A 19,041-nucleotide genomic window follows, 5' to 3' on the forward strand; every position below is an offset into this window, starting at 1 on the left:
CAATTGGCAGTGACCTTGGGGATTGAGGTTGCCTTCCTTTGCAGCATGTGGGGATAGGTCACTTGCCAGAATTAGCTGGGTTTATCTCACTTAATCATTTCTCTCCCATTGTGAGGGCCTCAGGGATTGCTGCACCTCAGTCCCTCCTATTCTCTGCCTGCGGCATATAATATTCTAGTCTCTTGTGGACTGTAATGCCGCCACTTCCTGTAGCTCCCATTGGCCGGAAACGGCGAACCATGTCCACCGAAAGCTGCAGGGGGGCCGTGCCTGCAGACGGTCAATGTAAACAAAACATCTTGCAGATTACCTTGATGGTCCACATGCCAAAGGTTGCAGACCCCTGATCTAGACCATCCCTGATTTGTATTTGTCTACCTGCTCTTTAAAATCTCCAATAATGGAGATTCCACAATAAATTTAGGCAATTTATTCCAGTGTTTAACAACCATGACAGGAAGTTTTTCCCAATGTCCAACCTAAACCACCCTTTCTGTAATTTAAGCCCCTTCCTTGCTGCTTGTCCTATCCTCAGGTTAAGGAGAACAATTTTTTCTCCCTCCTCTTTGTAACAACCTTTTATGTACTTGAAAATTGTTACCATGTCCTCTCTCAGTCTTCTTTTCTCCAGACTAAACAAACCTAATGTTTTCAGTCTTCCCCCATAAATCATGTTTTCTAGACCTTTAATCATTTTTGTTACTCTTCTCTGGACTTTTTCCAATTTGTCCACATCTGACATGTGGCTCCCAGAACTGGACACAATACTCTAGCTGAGGCCTAATCAGCACAGAGTAGAGCTGAAGAATTACTTCTCATGTCTTGCTTATAACACCCCTGCTAATACATCCCAGAATTATGTTTGCTTTTTTTTTGCAACAGTGTTACACTGTTGACTCATATTAGCTGTGATCCACCTATATGAAAAAAGACAACCACTTCAGTGGTCAAACTGAATAATGCACAATTAGATCTAACTTAGTGCCTTGACTAAGGTTCAAAAGCTCAGGCTCTGAATCAGCATGCCAATGGAATTTCTCACATGTTTAAAGCAGGGTACGAGCTTTTGTGTCCTGCAGAATTGGAGCCTCTCACATCAGAGTTCCGAATTAAAGAGAGGGGACTGAATTAGTGGCAAAAGTGTTTACCTTGATCACGTCAATAGTTAACACTTTTGCAATTTGACTTCCTTTGTAGATTTTACATCATGGCTGAACAGTTATTCTTCTAAGCTGACTGTTTTCCATTAAAATATTATAGATCAGATATGTCTTTCCTTTTATTCCTTTGATTAATTTTACCAGTTTGATGCTGGAGAAATGGCCATATAAATTTTAATAAAAATACAACTTTAAAAAGAATTTTAAGTCAATATTCCAGCTTTGAAAAATGAATTTGGCACTTTTATCCAATTGTCTGTCCAGTCTTTGGTTACCATTTGTAGAAATTTACAGATATTATTTTTAGACACTAAATAATTGCTGTATTTTTTCCATTAGGCAGTAAAAATATATGTAGAATAAATAAAAAATACACAATCAAATATATAAGGTGTAATGATCAACCAACTCGTCTGATTATATATTACTTGCCCACCCAAAATTTCCAGTGACACCAGTGGAAGTTTTGGTTGGATGAGGAATGGAAGATTGCACTCCAAATATGTTCCTAGTTGATAGCAAGATGTGCATGCTTGCAGAATTCCCTGAAAAGCAAACTTCAATGAATTTCTACTATGATTCCCCAGTCCTCCTCCTTTACCCTGAAAGGCATAGAAAATCTAGTTTTCTTCTGAAAGAAATGTAAACAAGAAAAAATATAGGTGAAAATAAACTGTATAAAATCATGTAATTAATAAGATGCGTACTAATTTCTCTGTTCAAAAATCATGTAATTAATAAGATGCGTACTAATTTCTCTGTTCAAACACTACTTGCTGTTGCATCTTATCTTTCCCTACCTTCATCTGTTTTCTGCTGAGGCCCCAAATTGTCAGTGGTATTTACTGCATAGCCCTTTTGTCCCTCTTGGAGTCCTACTAAGTTCAATCGAACCTTTTGCAAGTACCAGGAAACTGCCTGTGATATCATGCCTGGGACCTCTTTCTTTAAGGTCTTAGGCCCTAGTCTTACACATGCTGAACCCCTCCACACCACCTACATGGAGGCAGTTACAGGACTGGGGCCTTAAATCTCTATTTATTTTCATAATTTTCTGCAGGTTGTCCAGTGAATTTTGGATACAAGATACACGATACGTAATAGTAATGCATCTTCAAGAAAAATGTGTGATGAAAACAATGAAAAAGAACTCAATGACCCCTACTTTTTGGCTATTAACTTCTCCATCAATAAAACACCTACTGAAAGCCCATACCTGCAGTCCTTGTTCAGTGCCAAATAGTGTCTGGCCCTTATGCAGATATGTAGAGGGGTGGAACAAAGACCCTACCCTCTGCAGGCTTGTCCCAAGGGCCTATTGGAATGGCAGTCCCTGAGGGCATGACCTTACCCTGTCCACACTGGCCTAAAGCGCAGTCTGAGCAAAGGATATTGCATCATCCTGTGCAGTCACCCTTTCCATTGCAGTGCTCATGGAGGGATTGTGCATCCCCAAGGCAAAATGTATCCCCAAGTTCCCCATGTGATGGTGTAGCTCTGCAGTACCCCCTACTTGGAGCAGTGCTGTAGGTTGTTTCTCACAGGCATTTTGCTTAAGTACTGTAGAGTCGTGTGTGTAGTATTATCAATAAACTGATTAGATCTATGCAAAATTGTAACAGAAGAGAAGTATGACCTCTGAAACAGTGTGACAGATTCAGTGGTGACACCTACTATAGAAATCCATATGTAATTTACATAATTTAAATATCCCTTAACTTCATCTGTTCATTTAAAGAAAATGGAGCAGTTTTTTATTGTTTGGGATGTTTTTAAGATTTAAAATTAAAGAATAAAACCAGGCCCTGAATTATTTCCGAGGAAAAGATAACTTGTCATTACTATCTGACCTGAAAACAGAAAAACAGAGTTGTCTGACATAGTTCATACAAAAAGAAAATCCCTCTCAGCTCAGCTGCACAGATCACAAGATGCCAGGGTTTTACATTTTAGTGTAAAATGCTACCTTGTCGAAAATGAGCACCTATGTTTTCAGTAGATACTATTTCCATACCCTGGTAGAAGAAACACTAGCTTGCAAATTTTTAATGTACGCTATATTTTGTGTCAGTTATAGCAATAAAGGCTTTATGATGATCTATGAGAAAGATTCCTAGACATATATTGCATCATGGATATGAGTGCACAAAAATCACAACTTTACAGAAGAAATATGGTTTAAAAAAAAGGAAATGCAAACAGAGTGGGATTTTCAAAAGCACCTAAGTGGCTTTGAGGCAGAAGAGCAATTGATTTTCAAGGGTCCATGCTTGCCTGAGTGTCCTCACAATTTATCAGGATTGTACAGAATGGAAATAAGGGTTTTGGAGTATATTCTACCTGCCTTTGTCTCTATCTCTGTACATGAATCACATTTTCAAATGGGCTTGCACAAAAGTGTGATTCACATTTGGGTGTAGTGAGCTTATGTGTAGAAATCCCCTAATGCCCAGAGTTGTATGTGTGTATATGAGCTGTGTGATCATGACCCCAATGTATTTGCAAACATGCACTAATGTGAAAGAGTGCTGAATGACCAAACCTGGTGTTAGTCTTCAGAGAATAATACAGACCCTTACAAAAAACAAAGTCTAAAGTCCCCAAACAGGATACATAATCAGCAACAAGGAAATCATCACACTGAAAGACAAATCACATAAAAATAGTCAGTATAAGATTTAAAAGAAAGTACTAAATCGATACTGTCATATTATCAAGCTCAAAGGAATTGGTGAGCAAACACAACGTGAGGACATTATACAGTCCATCGTATATGGCTCAAAAATCATATAAGCTCTCTGGATGGTACAGGTAGTCATAGGTTAGGATATTGATCATTTCTTAATCTTTTAACCATTAGTCAGTGTACATACACCTCTACCTTGATATAAGGCGATCCGATATAACACAAATTCTGTTATAACGCGGTAAAGCAGTGCTTTGGGGGGGCAGGGCTGCACACTCCGGCGTATCAAAGCAAGTTCGATATAACGCAGTTTCACCTATAATGCAGTAAGATTTTTTGGCTCCCAAGGACAGCGTTCTATAGAGGTAGAGGTGTATTAGCAAAGGCTTCCAAATCAATTTTTGTATACATTTGAGCCAGAATCTCAGCTGATGTAAATGGATATAATCAATATACCTATGCCAACCTACACTCACTGAGGAGCTGGCCCAAGTGTTTAGTTATTGTGTGGTTATCACTATTTATTTCTTTGCATTTGTGAGTTTGAGTTTTGTAAATGATGTGATAGGTAAATACATTGTTGCCACTTACCAATATTAGTTTTTTTTTTAACAGAGTGTTTTGGTTTGGAAATTTCCTCATATATACATTTTTCACTTTCTTTTTTGTGTAGGCAAATTTTAAATGGATGAGATGCTCTGGATAATCAGATTGATTAAGTGCAAGTGGTGCTAGCAAAACTAATAAGCTCCTGTGGAGCTCTGCATCACTCAGTGCACACTGGACATCATATGCACATTCCATAGACAGTTAAATGTAGCCATGCATGCATGAGCCTTACAGCCTGCTCTCACTCCAAAGGTTGGTCAAACTGCACAAAAGTAGCAAACCTAAGGCTAGAATACATATTTTTGTTCTATAGTGCAAATAAGTATCAGACCCTAGTCTCAAATGCATCTTCCTGGTTCTGCAGTCCCTTCCTAATGCACTAGGGCATTATTCTTTCCTGCCAAGTCATAGCACTTTTCTGTGCTTTAATTATGCTATCTGAAAAATAAAGCTAATAACAATGGTCAAAAAATTCAAGTATGGATGCCTAAAGTTAGACTCATAAATCCTTATTTATCACCTAAATAACAGGGCCCTGATTTTTCAGCCATCATGAGCACACACAACACCTACTGAAGTCAATGGCTAAAAAACTCCCATTGCAATCAGGTTGGACCCAAAACTATCTACCACAAAAACGTTTAATAACTGCTTCATTGCAACATAATTTCTTCAAATATAGTTGACCTCCAAATTTTCAAGAAAATTTGACCCTATGAACATTTTGCATGCCTGGTAACAAGCTATTTGTTACAAGTGGAACACAAAGCAATACATTTTAGAGTGTGTTTATTTTTTTCAGATGGTGTAATTTTAAAATTTGTATAATTCAAAAACATTTTGAATTTTCTTCACACTTTTCTTTAGACTGTGGTAGTTATGTACTAAGAGCCAGATCCTCAAAAGTAATGGGAGTTAGGTGCCTAAATACTTTTGAAGATCTGGGTCTAATCTGTTTAGGTGTTTTTTTTTTTAATTAAGCACCTATTTGCATTTGTAGGCACTTAAATACCTTTGAAAATTTGGTCCTGAGTGACTTGACCCAGGTCATACAGGAAGTTTGTAGTAATGCCAGGAACTGTACCTGAATGGGACTACAAGACCATCATCTTAGCTCCATAGCAGAATTGTGGTGGCAACATTTATAAACATAATGGCATTTGCCCCATCCTGCTTGACTTCAACAGGAATCTCATGTGCGTAGATACCTCCATGTAAATCAAAGTAAAAGTTCCATGTGCCAGTCATACTGAGATAATTAAATAAGATTAACACACATTATATATCCACCAGGCAGGCGACTGTATGTAATTATTAAAGTATGTCTGTGGTCTGTATGATTTGCTCAGATAATTCTCGTTAGTGTATAGTTGAGGAGTTACCCCCCATAACTGAGATATTTTATGCTATTTAATTGATAGCTACAATTATGAAAAATTGGTATATGTTTAGATCTCACTTCTGACATACAATATGTTGTTTGGGGATACTATGTAAAGAAAAAATTGCTTTTTGTCAGATTTATGTAATATGTATGTTTTTGTGTATACACTCGCAGCACACTAAAAAGAATAAAAACATACAAAGTTTAAATGTAAAATAAGGGTATCTTGTAGCATACATGAATGATATTTATAACGGTACTGTTCTTCAGGATAAAGTGTAAGTTGTAGAATTTAATAAGAAATTTGGAAAGAAAGTTTATTGCTATAAAAGCCAAATATAAAAGAGATTCTTTAACGCTTAGTCTTTACATCTTTGGAGAAACGGAAGACTCAAGAAAATTATATTTATACAGGTTTCAGAGTAGCAGCCATGTTAGTCTGTATCCGCAAAAAGAACAAGAGTACTGGTGGCACCTTATAAATTTGTTAGTCTCTAAGGTGCCACAAGTACTCCTGTTCTTTTTACGTTTATACAATAATTTTCGTAATTTACACAAAATATAATTAACTATACATTCCATAGACTTTAAATAAGAAGTGATTTTGAATTGAATTTGCAACAGGTTTGAAAGGAAGGAAGAAGTTATGCAGATTTTACCTCACATTCTGAAAAAAATGACCTCAAACAAATTGTATCCCAGTCAATTCTCTTAAACTTTGAGGACAAAAATAACATTAATCTACACCTCAGTCATCTCAATACACTGAACATGAAATTACATTAAATCATGTTCAAGGAATAATGGGAAAAGCAAGTGTCTCAATAAAATCTTCCTTTCCCGCATAAACTGCATCTATTGAGGGAAGTACTGTAAAGTGCGCACACACAAAACAAAGGATCACCTGGTCCTGTGAACTTACATTGTATGTCATGCTGTTACATTAATCACAGTGTTTTGCCTCATACGAAGTGGCTCTTGCTGTGCCGAGGGCATAGCGACAATAACAGGTTAAAAGGAGAGGTAGGAATGTGTATGTGTGCCTAGAAGCATCACCCAGGGCATCGTCACAATGCACTGTAAAGATTTAGGGTTTTTGTAAATTTTTTCAGGGTTTCAATACTCATGTGGTTTTCAAAGTGAGTCATGCTGTCGTTTTAAAACAAAATCAGAGTTTAAGACAACTATGCAGCATATCCAGCTAAACTTTTTTAAAGCAATTATTATTAGAATGGAAATATCTATGGTGATTCATCCAGTGGGTCAGTGAAGCTGAAGGAGATGTGCAGCCACTAGACAAACAAATAAGAAACAGACTTTATATAATCAGACCCAGAAAAGGGTGAAAGACAAGCTTTATGTTGGTTGGAGTGAAGCAGAAAATCTTTCATTTTGTTTTTTTCTAATATTGTCTGCCCCTTTTTTTATCTTAATTAAAATAATATAAAGCAACTTAATCAAGATTCATGTACACACCAGGAGGCCTAAGACCTGCTTGATTCATCCCAGTAAAACAATTTCTGCATGTTGTCCAAAGTCTAGTCTCGTCAGAAGACTGAAGCTGAATGTGTTTGAAGAGACATGGGTCTCAATGAATTGTGAAAGGCTGAAGTTGTATGAAATGGAGGAATGCATGGATGAAATTGTGAGCGGAACTTAATCCACAACATTTCCTCAAAATGGGTAAAATTCCAGGTTTTGCCACATTTACTCTCATTGACTACTACCTTACATTGTAAATAGTCCCAATAAATAATAATTCAAGTCAATGAGGCCACTCACAGAATAACTCAATATGAGTAAAAGTGGGAGAATCTGGTGCTGAGTAAGGTCAGTATGAATAAAGGATGTCAACATCTACCGCCTAATCAATGGGGGCCAGATTCCATTACCTTAACTCATACTATTACTCTGTGAAGTCATTGAACCTACTGAAATGGAGGATATCAGAATCTGATCCAGATGCAATCCTTGTGGCCAGATTCTGATACCCTTACTCACATTGACTAGCAATTTACTCCAGGAGTGACCTTACTGAAGTCAATGTATTTACTGCCTGAGTAAGGTAATACTCAGCATGACTAAGTATTTCAGAATCTGGCTCTCAGTCTTTATTTAGGCCAAATTTCTACATAGAAGCTCCAGGATTTGGCCTATTGTATGGAGTTAATTAAAAATTAAGGGCAAAATTCTACTCTAATCTCCTGATATTCTGCTTTTGTGCATGTGCAAGACTACAGATGTCAAAATTATGCTATGTAATATTGTGCATATGGTTCAGTGTAGGTAGAGAGAGCTGGATATCAGAGCCAAGATATGTTATGTGGACCTCAGAGCAGGCACTGCCCTAACTGACTTGACTTGATGAAGAGAAAAATCCAGGATCCATTTTCCTACACTACAAAATGCTAAGCCTTGCAAAGGTCATTCAGAAGGAAATCTCAGGAGGGCAGGAGGAACAGCTAATGCCCCACCACTCTTTAAAACCATGCTTTCTTCAAGCTAGTACCTGGGCCATCTTTGGTGGATTCTTCAGTATGTCTTGATTACAAGGTGCATTGATAATTCATATTCAGGGGCTTGATGCCTAGCATTACTGATAAGCAGAGATCCTTCCCAGCATATATTGCTGCCCTGTCCCTGCTCCTTTAACTGTCCAGCATGACTACTAATGGGGGTTCATTGGCCAGGTAGCTGGATCCTTCAGTGGACCAGAGAGTCTTGCATCACTGTGCTGTGTCCATCCCTCAACACACACCCACACATTTCAGGCAGAGTTCCCAATTCTGGAGCCCCTTTTCTGGGATTCTGCCAGTTGAAGCCAGCAGAACCCAGAAAAGATGTTGATTAAACAAATCTGCGTCTGTTGAGTGAATAAGATTTCAGACTACTTAAATCTATTTTAAGATTAAAGGAGGTAAAGACTTAGCAGAAGCTGAAACTGAGACATTAAAAAAATGAGGAGGAGTCCTTGTGGCACCTTAGAGACTAACAAAAAAATGGTTATCTTTGGTCCTTGACCTTGATAGCATGCTATCTTGACTTGTAATGTCCAATGAAGGTGATATCATCTAACAAAATTCAGCTTTAAAACTACACTGATAAAGCTTAGATTTGTATGTGTCTGATAGCAAACACAAACATCTCCTAAGAATACAAAGCTCTGCAGGAAGAGTTGACAGGGTTTCCAAAAACTACATCTAGCACAGTCAGGGTGAGACGCTGACTCTCAAGTTCATGCATGCTTGGCTGGTTTGTCATATTTATATAGCATGTCCACTTTAACCTTTCCTTCTGCTTTTAATCTAATCTGCAAGATACACTGGGAAAGTTAACAGGAACGATTACACAAAGTAACATAAAAGACACTTGGGACAAATCAAAAGAATGATTACAGTTATAAGTAATGGAGGACACAGGCAAGTGACCAGTTTCAGTGCTGACTAACACTGGTACAATTCTATTGACATCAGTGGAAATAAATGGGTGCAAATAACACAGATTTTGGCAGAAGGGTATTAACTGAATTGCAGCTGACAAACTACCACACCTTGCCATGGAACAATTTCAAAGACAGGGGTAATACAGTGAAGACAATAAGAGTCTACAGTCTAAGAGTAACAGATATGCACTATTTAGGTACTAATGATCCAGGGCTGTTATTTATTACAATTTTGTAGTTAGGGTGACCAGACATCCCATTTTTAAAGGGACAGTCCTGTATTTAAGCAGATGTCCAGACTTTTTCTTAAAAACGGACAAATTGTCCCCTATTTTCTGTCTCTCCTCCCTCCCCCCCTCCACATCTGTACTGGCAGGTCCTGCTGCTGGCTGGATCCCTGCTCGCCAGCCACTCCCCACCAGTGGTGAGTGCAGGTCCAATGGCTGACAATGGAGGTGAGTGTGCAAAGCTAGCCACGCCCCCGGCCAGTCTGTCAGCGCAGCTCCCACTGTGTGCCAGCTCTCGGCCAGCAGGGTCCCCCCCCCATCCATTTCTAGATGGCACTGGCTGTGCGCTGCGAGCTGCAGTGGCTGGTAGTGTGGGCAGGCACCAGGTGGCAGCCGGATACATGTCACCTCTGCTGCCCACCCATCAGCCCTTTACATGCTCCCCCTCTCACTGTCCTCTCCCTCTTTGCCCAGTCCCCCCATCCCAGCCCCGCTGTTCCTCCATGTCCCACCTGATGGGGTACATCCTGCTCCCAAGTCTGTGTGGACAACCAGCCCCTGGCCGGAGCGCTCAGCTCACCAACAGCCTACCTGGCAGGCTCCTTCCTTCCTCCATTGCCTCTGGCTGGGCCAGCACCCTGGGAAAGCCCAAGACCCTCCGGCCCAGGGTGCTGGCCAGGAGGAGCCGAGCCCTGCATGTGCCAAAGCCCTGCAGAGCACTGGTATGGGGAAGCCTCTCTGCCCCTCAGCTAAGCTCTGGAGTGGTGGGGGAAAGTGGTTTCCAGCCTGTTAACACCCTGAACCTACAGACTCCACAGCAGCCCCCAGAGCAGGGGCTTAGCACCCTGGTCACCCACCCCACCCCTGCCCTGGGTCTTGCCCCCAGGGAGTGCAGGGCTGCTCCATCCCCTAGGCATCTTCCTCTGCTGAGCCAGCTCTCCGGTGAGGTTCACTGAAGCCCCTGCAGTCAGGTTCCCTGGGCCCTAGTGCACAATGCATCCTTCGGGCTTAACCCCTTCCTGCCCGCACTGTAGCCGGGGGATAGGAGGTGGCTGGGTTACGTTGGTGGCCGGCCTGGAGGTGTTAGTTAGGGTGACCAGACAGCAAATGTGAAAAATCGGGACAGGGGGTGGGGAGTAATAGGAGCCTATATAAGAAAAAGCCCCCAAAATCGGAACTGTCCCTATAAAATCGGGACATCTGGTCACCCTAGTGTTAGTTGCCTTTCAACACTGTGTGGGCAGGAAGGGCGGGAGGGGGAGAAGAGTTCTGCAAAGGCACGGGACAGGTCATCCCTTCCCCAGCTCCTCCTTCCCTGCAGCTGGAAGCAGCTCCCATCCCTTCCCTCCCACACAGTGCCAAAAGGCTGCTGCTGGTCACGTTCTGGTGTGAACCCTGGCAGAAATCTGGGGGGGGGGGCGACATGTAACCCTGCGTGCCGCCCACCCACATGTTGCCTTGGGAAGACGCAGTGCCAGGTACCAGGAGAGGTGGGTCCATCCCAGGGGCCCACCAGGCATGGAGGGTGGACAGCACCAGGAAGGAAGAGTCAAGTTGGTCCGTCACCCCCCCCCCCCCCCCGTGTGAGAGAGGAGTGTGTGTGTGTCACCCCTCCCCGTGTGAACCCTAAACCTTAAAGATAAGAAGGTAAATAAGAAGAATCCAACTGAACAGTATTTCTTTTTAATGGGGGCTCAGTCAACTTGATGTTAATTTGAACATTTGTACGATTGATTGCCATTGAACTCGCTTGAATCTGAATAATTTTACCAGGTGTCCCATATTCAGTATAGGGAAATATGGTCACCCTAGTTTTAGTGCTAGAGCTATGCTTCTAGTTTACAGTTAGAGCTACTAGGAAACACATGAAGCATTCATTAAGTTTGACATCACTTTTCAAATCACAGTCAAGTAGTTGGCAGATCTTGTGCAAGACTAATAGAGAAAAATGGACACTGGACACTGACATTTTTGCAATGTTATTATAAGGAGAAGACAGGAGAAAATTATAGATGAACTGATGATACTGTCAGAGGTCAACTGAATTGTTTAAATTGAGTTGAAATTGTGACTCTTCACCTCAAAATGTATTTACTTACTTATATGAAAAGGGCATGATTAAATTCTATCTATCTAAACTTTTTTCATTTTACTGGCACCTACCACTGTTTTATTTACATATGTCCATTTTAATATTCTTCTTACACAGAATCTTAATCTTGAATGAACATAACACTGAATTTGAAATAATTTTAAACATGAATCTAAACAATGTGTAACCCAGCAACCACAGCCTTTATATCTTTTATTTTTATACAAATTACATTATATGCAAAGCTGGCAGTGGTGCCTATAATTATGCTTACCTAACACTTTCCATTATAAGCTTCTGTTTTCAGTTTACAGCTTTGCCAAGTTGACTACTTGGGCTGAAATTTTCCATGCTGGCTTTCTGCCCCCAGCTGATTTTTTTATATATTTTAAGTTTCACTGAAAATGGTTCAGATGTTTCCAAGAGTGAGGTTGGGGGAGGGGGGAAATGGTAGTTTTGCCAAAGTTACCAATTTTTTCCAACTATTTCATTGAAGAGCTCTAGCACTTCTATGCTTTGGAGCAGGCACTTGAAATTGTGTAAGGGTCATAATCCTGAGATCAAAGAGGTGCCTTCTGCTGTTCCCATGAAAATTCACTAATTTTGGCTGAGTTATAAACCTAGGTACTTGTTCAGTAGACCTACTTAGCGACTTGATGCTAAAATTTCTGAATATTCCATCTGCACTGAGCATGCTCCAGTCTCATGGACCTCTTTACAGTCCAACTGCACTGAACATGTTCCCAGTCCCCACTGAACCTCCTACATGGTATATACAAAGCTAGCATTCCCACTGAGCAGTACAGCAGCAGCAGCCACCTCATGACAAGGGAAGGTGCACTGGACTAGAGCCAGGAAGAGACCACAACCTCTAGCTACAGCTATTTCACTGAATGGGGTTAGTTCTGTGTGCTTTGCAGCAATTAGGGAAACACCTGACAACCCTACCTTGGAAGTCAGGCAGTTATTATTTTCCCCTATTTTAAAAATAAGGTAACTGAGAGGCTACACAAAGTAATTTGTGTAATTTGCCTAATGTATGTGCTTGGCTGTGCTGTCTGTAATAGAAGACCATGCTCCCCTCCAGTGCTAAGGATCAACATTTCTCTGGTTTCTAGCAAATAGTTGTGTGGGTCACTAGGAAAATGAATGTTGTGTTCCCCCTTTAGTGGCTGGTTCACATAGAGAATATCAGCTGTTTCCTAGAAGACAAAACAAGACAAATACACACAAAAGGGGAGAGAAAAGAATAGCAAAAAAAGAAAATGCAGCTTCTGTCTTTGGTGTTGACTTTCACTTGCAATCTCACTGCTGGAAAAACACAGGTATGGCACACGATCTTATCAGCCACTTTGAGATGTGGCAAGCATGAACCATTATTGAGATGTTTAGGGCATTGCTTTGAGCTGTCTTTCTGGTCACAGTGTTGCAAAATATACAGTCTTGGCCAGCTAAGCCAGACTTACATTAGACAGAAGGAAAAAAGCGAGGAATAGGAAAAAGAAGAAATAAGGTAAGGGAGAAAAAGGACAATTGAGTGGGGAACAACAAAGTCTCACATCCAGATGGTATTCGGGATTTAGCCAGAGCTGGCAGAGGTTATGATGTCATATGGGTCCCTCTCCTTGGCCCAGTCTGGTCAGGACATTTCTCAGGATCAGGACAACGAAGGCCTACTGCTGTTATGGTGGGTCCCAGGTGCAGTTAGATGTTTGGCTGCATTTGTGTGTTCTCCCTGTGTGCTGCCCCAGTGCTGCGCAGACAGACAGCACAGCAGATCTCGAACAAACTGCCCAATGGCCACAAGATCCGTTAAGGTACAAAGGCACCAGGACAGGTTTATTGTTGACAAAGCATGGTAATAGGACCTGGTAGACGCTACGAGGCATGTCCCGCCGCCCCGCGGGGAAGGAGCCGCTGGAGCAAGAGACGCGGGGCTCCGGACCCCGGCAGCGATGGGGGAGAGCGGCTCAGGGCCGCACGAGTGGGCACATAAAGTTTATTGGCCGGGGGTGGGGGGAGACCCCAGCCGGCTCCTCGCCCTGCCCTGTAGGGGGGTAGCGTCCCCACCCCATGCCAGCATGTCCCACTGGCCGCCGCAGGCCAGGTAAGGAACCGAGTCCCTCCCTCCCCCCGGCTCCTCAGCTGAGCGGCATTCCTCCTCCCTCCCAGGCTTGCAGCTGGAATGCTAGCACAAGCCTGGAGGGAGGAGGTGGTGGCCGGCTTCCAGTTCCTGCGGCTAGTGAGTACGGGCACCAGGCGGACAAGGGAGGCTGGCAAGGGGGCTGCTCCCCCAGGAGGGTGATGGGGGGGCTCAGCTGAGGAGTCAAGACGAGGGGGGAGAGGGCGACTCGGCTCCTTACCTGGCCTACGGCGTCCGGCGTGACATACTGGCACGGGGCGGGGAGCCGGCCGGGATCCCGTCCAAGCCGATAAACTTTACACGGCCACTTGTGCGGCGCTGAGCCACTCTCCCCCGCCGCTGCCAGGGTCCGGAGCCCCCCCGTCTACCTCCTGGGGGAGCAGCCCCCTTGCCAGCCCCCCTTGCCCGCCCAGTGCCCCTACTCACCAGCTCCAGGAACTGGAAGCCGGCCACCACCCCTTCCCTCCAGGCTTGCGCCGCCATTACAGCAGCAAGCCTGGGAGGGAGGAGGAATGCCACATGCATGGGGAAGAGGCCGGGCCAGGGCGGGGATTTGGGGAGGGAGCCAATGGGGGATGGAGGGGGCGGAGTCGGGGTGTGGGGGGGCAAGAGCCCTTCCGGGAGGGCAAAATTGCTTGTTTGTCCAGTGTCCCGACCGCGCATCGGTCAGAACGCGGGACAAACAAGCAAATATTGGGACAGTGGGACGTCTGGTCACCCTAATTTCAGGAAAGCATCCCTACTTAGGATAGACCTTAAGTGTGTACATTGAAGTCAATAGGAATTGAACATGTGCTTAAATGCTGTTCTGTATACAGATGGATTTAAGTATGTGCTTAATTGCTATCCTGAATTGGGACCCTTATTTTGTATAGATGGAATATCTGTAAAGAGAAACTATAAATCACAAGACAAATCTATTGTTGTTTTGTCACCATTCACTAACGGTGTCAGGGGTTCATGAATTGATTCAATTTTATCTATCTTAATTTAATTTGTTTCTTTTATGTATACTAAATAGAATTGACTGGCAGATGACAAATTCCGCTTCACAGCAACTTTTGAGGTTTTGAAATTTCTTTTCATTCCACACTGGAATGAAACCAAAGCCTTTCAAATGTTTTCCTGAAAAGAATTGTGTTGAAATATCCATTTTTAGATCAAAACCTCAGTTTTCCAGTTTCAGAAGCGTATGTGTCTTAACAGTTAGGATGGTGGTCTAAGTTGTGGGAAATCCAGATTCCAGTCCCTTCTCTAACAGATCATGCTGAATCTAGCAGAGAACAGCCTTGTACTTGAGTTTCCCACATCCTAATGCAGTAGCCTAACCATCAGCCTATTGAGCGTGAGACCGTCTCTTCCCACCACGCCCCTCAAAAATCTTTTCTGACAAAAACTACATCAAAACTGATATATTTCAGCTTTTGACAAAACAGCATATTTCAACAAAATTTATTTTAATCAAAAATGTCCCAACCAGTTCTAATACTAACCCTACATAAAGTGCTCTTATTTTCTTAGCTTAGTTATATTTCAAGTTCCAGTTTCAAAGGGTTCAATATAGCTGATTCTAGAGTTGATTGAAAATATTCCTGAATGAATACCCTAACTACTGGGCTAAAGGTTATAAAGGAACTTTTTTTCCCCTCCTTCTCCCCTCTGCTAGAGCTCCCTCCTTTTGGGTGAAGAAAGGTATACCCTGAGCACAGCTACTAAATCCAGGCCCACTGGAAAGATAGGTAGGGCAAAGCATAACTTCACCTAGTTTGAGGATCAAACTGCGGCTTAGGCGTGAGGCAGCAGTGCACATGCCCAGAGGCATAAATTTATGTACCTAGGGGACTTTTACAGCAAAAATGTAAGCACCAAGGGATTTTAGGCATCTATAGGTCAGGCAGGAGCCAAACAGAGTTTTGAGGATCTCCATGGTATCTACATTTTGGACTTACTCACCTAAAATAGGAACTAAGCGCCTAAATCCTGTTGTGGCTCTATGCCTTAGTGTTTATTGAGTCCTTATTCAAGCAAAATTGCCATTTGGTTTGAAAGGTGCTGACCACCTGCACCTCCTGTTAACCTCATTCAGGGGGGGAGGGGGGGTTACAGGTGCTCAGTAGCTCTCAGGATTAATTAGGCCTATTAACTGCAATGAGTGCTACCTGGATAAAGATCAAGCCAAACTGAATGCGGACTGCAGGATTTGATCTTTTTACTGAAAGTAGGCTTTAAACTGTTTGAGTCTCATAAATATTTAGTTAGTTTCATATCATAATCTCTCTCTTTGCTCATTAGAGCTGGCTGAAAAATATTTTTTTTTAAAAAGGATGTAAAGATATGACAGGGCCACAAACCATCTGCCCTGCCCTGCCCTGCCCTGCCCTTCACAGCTGCTGGTGGGGGGTGCAGATATGCAGCATTTTGGGAGCTCTATATGGCTACAATGTGGGCCTGAAGCCTGGTGCAGCTTTAGGGAGAGAACTGAAGACTTAAGCTACCCAAAAGGTAGCTTAATTGATTGCCTGTTTTGTAAAAGTTTGTTCATGCACAATCTGTCTAGAAATATGATCATGTGAACAAGTAATTTATTTTGACAGAATGGCTGTAACACAAACAACTAGATGAAATAATTTCCCCCTTGCAGCAAAATGCAACCAACTATATAATCACATAGCTCTTTCCTCCCCAATTAGATTCCTGCTGGAAATGAAGTAAAATAGTTATAGTGGCCAAATTCCACCTACTTTGAGGTCCTGCTCCCTACTGGCATTTTCCACTGAGAAAAGGAGACTATTGCTAGGTACATTCAGTGGAAGTAATGGTGCTTTAAAAGTGAGCCTTCCTCAGCTTTTTCCTTCTCTTTTGATCTCAGATAAGGATTTGTACACACCAGCAGATACAGCAGGATAAGAAAGACCTCTTTCTCGGAAGGTAAGCTTTATTAGATAATGGATCATTTCAGGTTTCAGCACAATGATGATGATAACACCTAGTCATTTGTTTCTCCTGGCTTCAACAATAGGAAGAATGGCATCTGGCTAGAATGCTGACTGACATGTTAAGGCCAAGATTTTCAAAAACAGTTAAGTCTGAAGTCCATACTTTGATACCTAACTAAATAGAAGGAAATATTAGGCAGACAGATCAGATCAAATGAATGATGTGTGAATATAACATCCCTATTCATTAGAGGCATTATGGAGGTTTACGTAATGGCAGTTGATCACAGGGAAACATGGTGTCAGTGCAGATGCTGCCTCCTATCAAAATGGTAAGCATGGTAAACAAACTGTTATTTAACATTGGTTAAAGCCTTGTTACATGCACTCTACATATTGCCAACACACAAAGCCCTAAAATAAAACCAGATGGTGTTTCCTGAGGCAAGCAATGGGAATAATGTTTAAAAAAAGCTCCCAAATGCATTAGAGGATGTATATTGGTTATCACTGCTTTCTGATACACCTTTTCCTGAGCTGGACTCTTTCTAATTTATTTTTCTAATAGCATTTATCTTTTCTCTATGACTATAGTATGGTATTATCGATGTCTCTTGTTCATTCTTTCTCACCTCTTCTCATAATGCAAAGTCTGTTTCTTCCAAGCTCATCTCTGTGGACAAATTGTTACCCTGATTTATATTGACATCACTGTTGCACAGGTTGTAAATCAGCACCAAGTCTAGTCCTATAATTCTACTTTAGACGGTGGTAATAATGCAGCTGCCTATTGGAGAATATGGAGATCAACATTTGTGTTCTTTTCTTTAGTATTCTAAGGAAAACAATGGAGGAAAATAACTATGACTGGGAACAGGCTGTGTGCTACTCAAACAGACTGTCCATTTGTATTCTGGGAAAGTTGTGTTTATAGCTTTGGGGATCATATGAATGGGGGTAATATTATTAACTAGCACTAAACAGCATGTTGCCTTGTTTAGAACTATTGCGTACCCTTTTAAGATTTTCAGCAGTGACTAGTGACTTTGGATGCCTCCATTTTTCAGTGCCCAAACTTCAGACACACCTTAAAGAGACCTCAATTTGAGAAAGCACATACCCTCTGGAAATTAGATCCCTTTAATGTGTTTCAAGTTTCAAATCTTCGTCTGAAAGATTAACTTGTTTGTCAAAGCAGATCCCCTGAATTCTATTTCTGTTAACTTAAAAAAATCTATACTTAGCTGATCTTCAGAGCTTCCCCTTGTTCTTCTTTTATAATAATCATAAAGATCTAAATATTTTTTCTGTAGAAAGCATTAGGAACTGAAGTATTATGAAGAGGCTGTGTTCAAACATCCATTCACTGGACTTCTAGTTAAAAAGGTTTTTCAAGACCTGTTATAACATTTACTTACCAAAGCATTAATCTAATTTATTCTCCTTAGGTCATGTATTAATATTCTGATTATAACAATTTAAAACATAATGCCAAGAAAAGTGTTTTGCTGCTTATCATCTAGCTTTCAGTAACTTCAAAGACTGTGGAAAAGGTTGTTGCAGGACAATTTTAACAATACCTTCTTTGTAGAGACCCTATTTGAGGCTGTCTTCTAATTCACTTTTGTGAGTCAGATTCTTTATAGACTTATGAGTTTGTATGCATCTCCTGATCATTATTTCATCTTTTTTTACTTTGGGATATTTTTGTATGCTTGATACTGCTAAGGTGAGTACAAGTTATTAAGTTACAGTGATTTAATAATGTGTTGGTTTATCTGGTACAACACATGGCTCTTCCTAATCTTCTTTTCTTCAGTGATCACATTGCATTGATTTAGGGCTTCCTGTTTCCAGAGTTACAGAGATGACTTTTGGTGTTATCAAACTGGGGTCTACTTTATTGTGTATTCTGTGATATCTGTGTCCTATTTACAGTGTTGACCCTCAGTTTGGTATCTTAGCCACTGCAGACACCATAATAATTCTCTTCACGAAGAGACAGGTGCCTTTTTGACATTGGCTTAGATTCTTGCCAGTAAACCAAATGCTAACAAACAGTTAATGCTGACCAGGGCCTCTTAGTACAGGCCTTTTTTTGTGGTATCCTTTGCTGGTAAGAGCCAGTGGTTGTTTGTAAATGACCAATGCACTTTCTATCATCCACCACTGAGATGCTCCTAATCACTGGCAACTAGAGGTTGGAATGACAGGAGGTTTCTCTCAAATCGAGTCTCCCTGGGATGCTTAAAACATGTTTTAGTTTATATTGTATAGCTTCCTGAGTATTCACCATCTCGTCAGTCCAGCCCTGCTGTCAGCAGTTTTGAAGTATTTGTTATTTTACACGCTATGGATTCCT

This window comes from Malaclemys terrapin, chromosome 1 (genome assembly GCF_027887155.1).
Source record: "Malaclemys terrapin pileata isolate rMalTer1 chromosome 1, rMalTer1.hap1, whole genome shotgun sequence".
In the NCBI taxonomy this organism is placed as follows: Eukaryota; Metazoa; Chordata; order Testudines; family Emydidae; genus Malaclemys; species Malaclemys terrapin.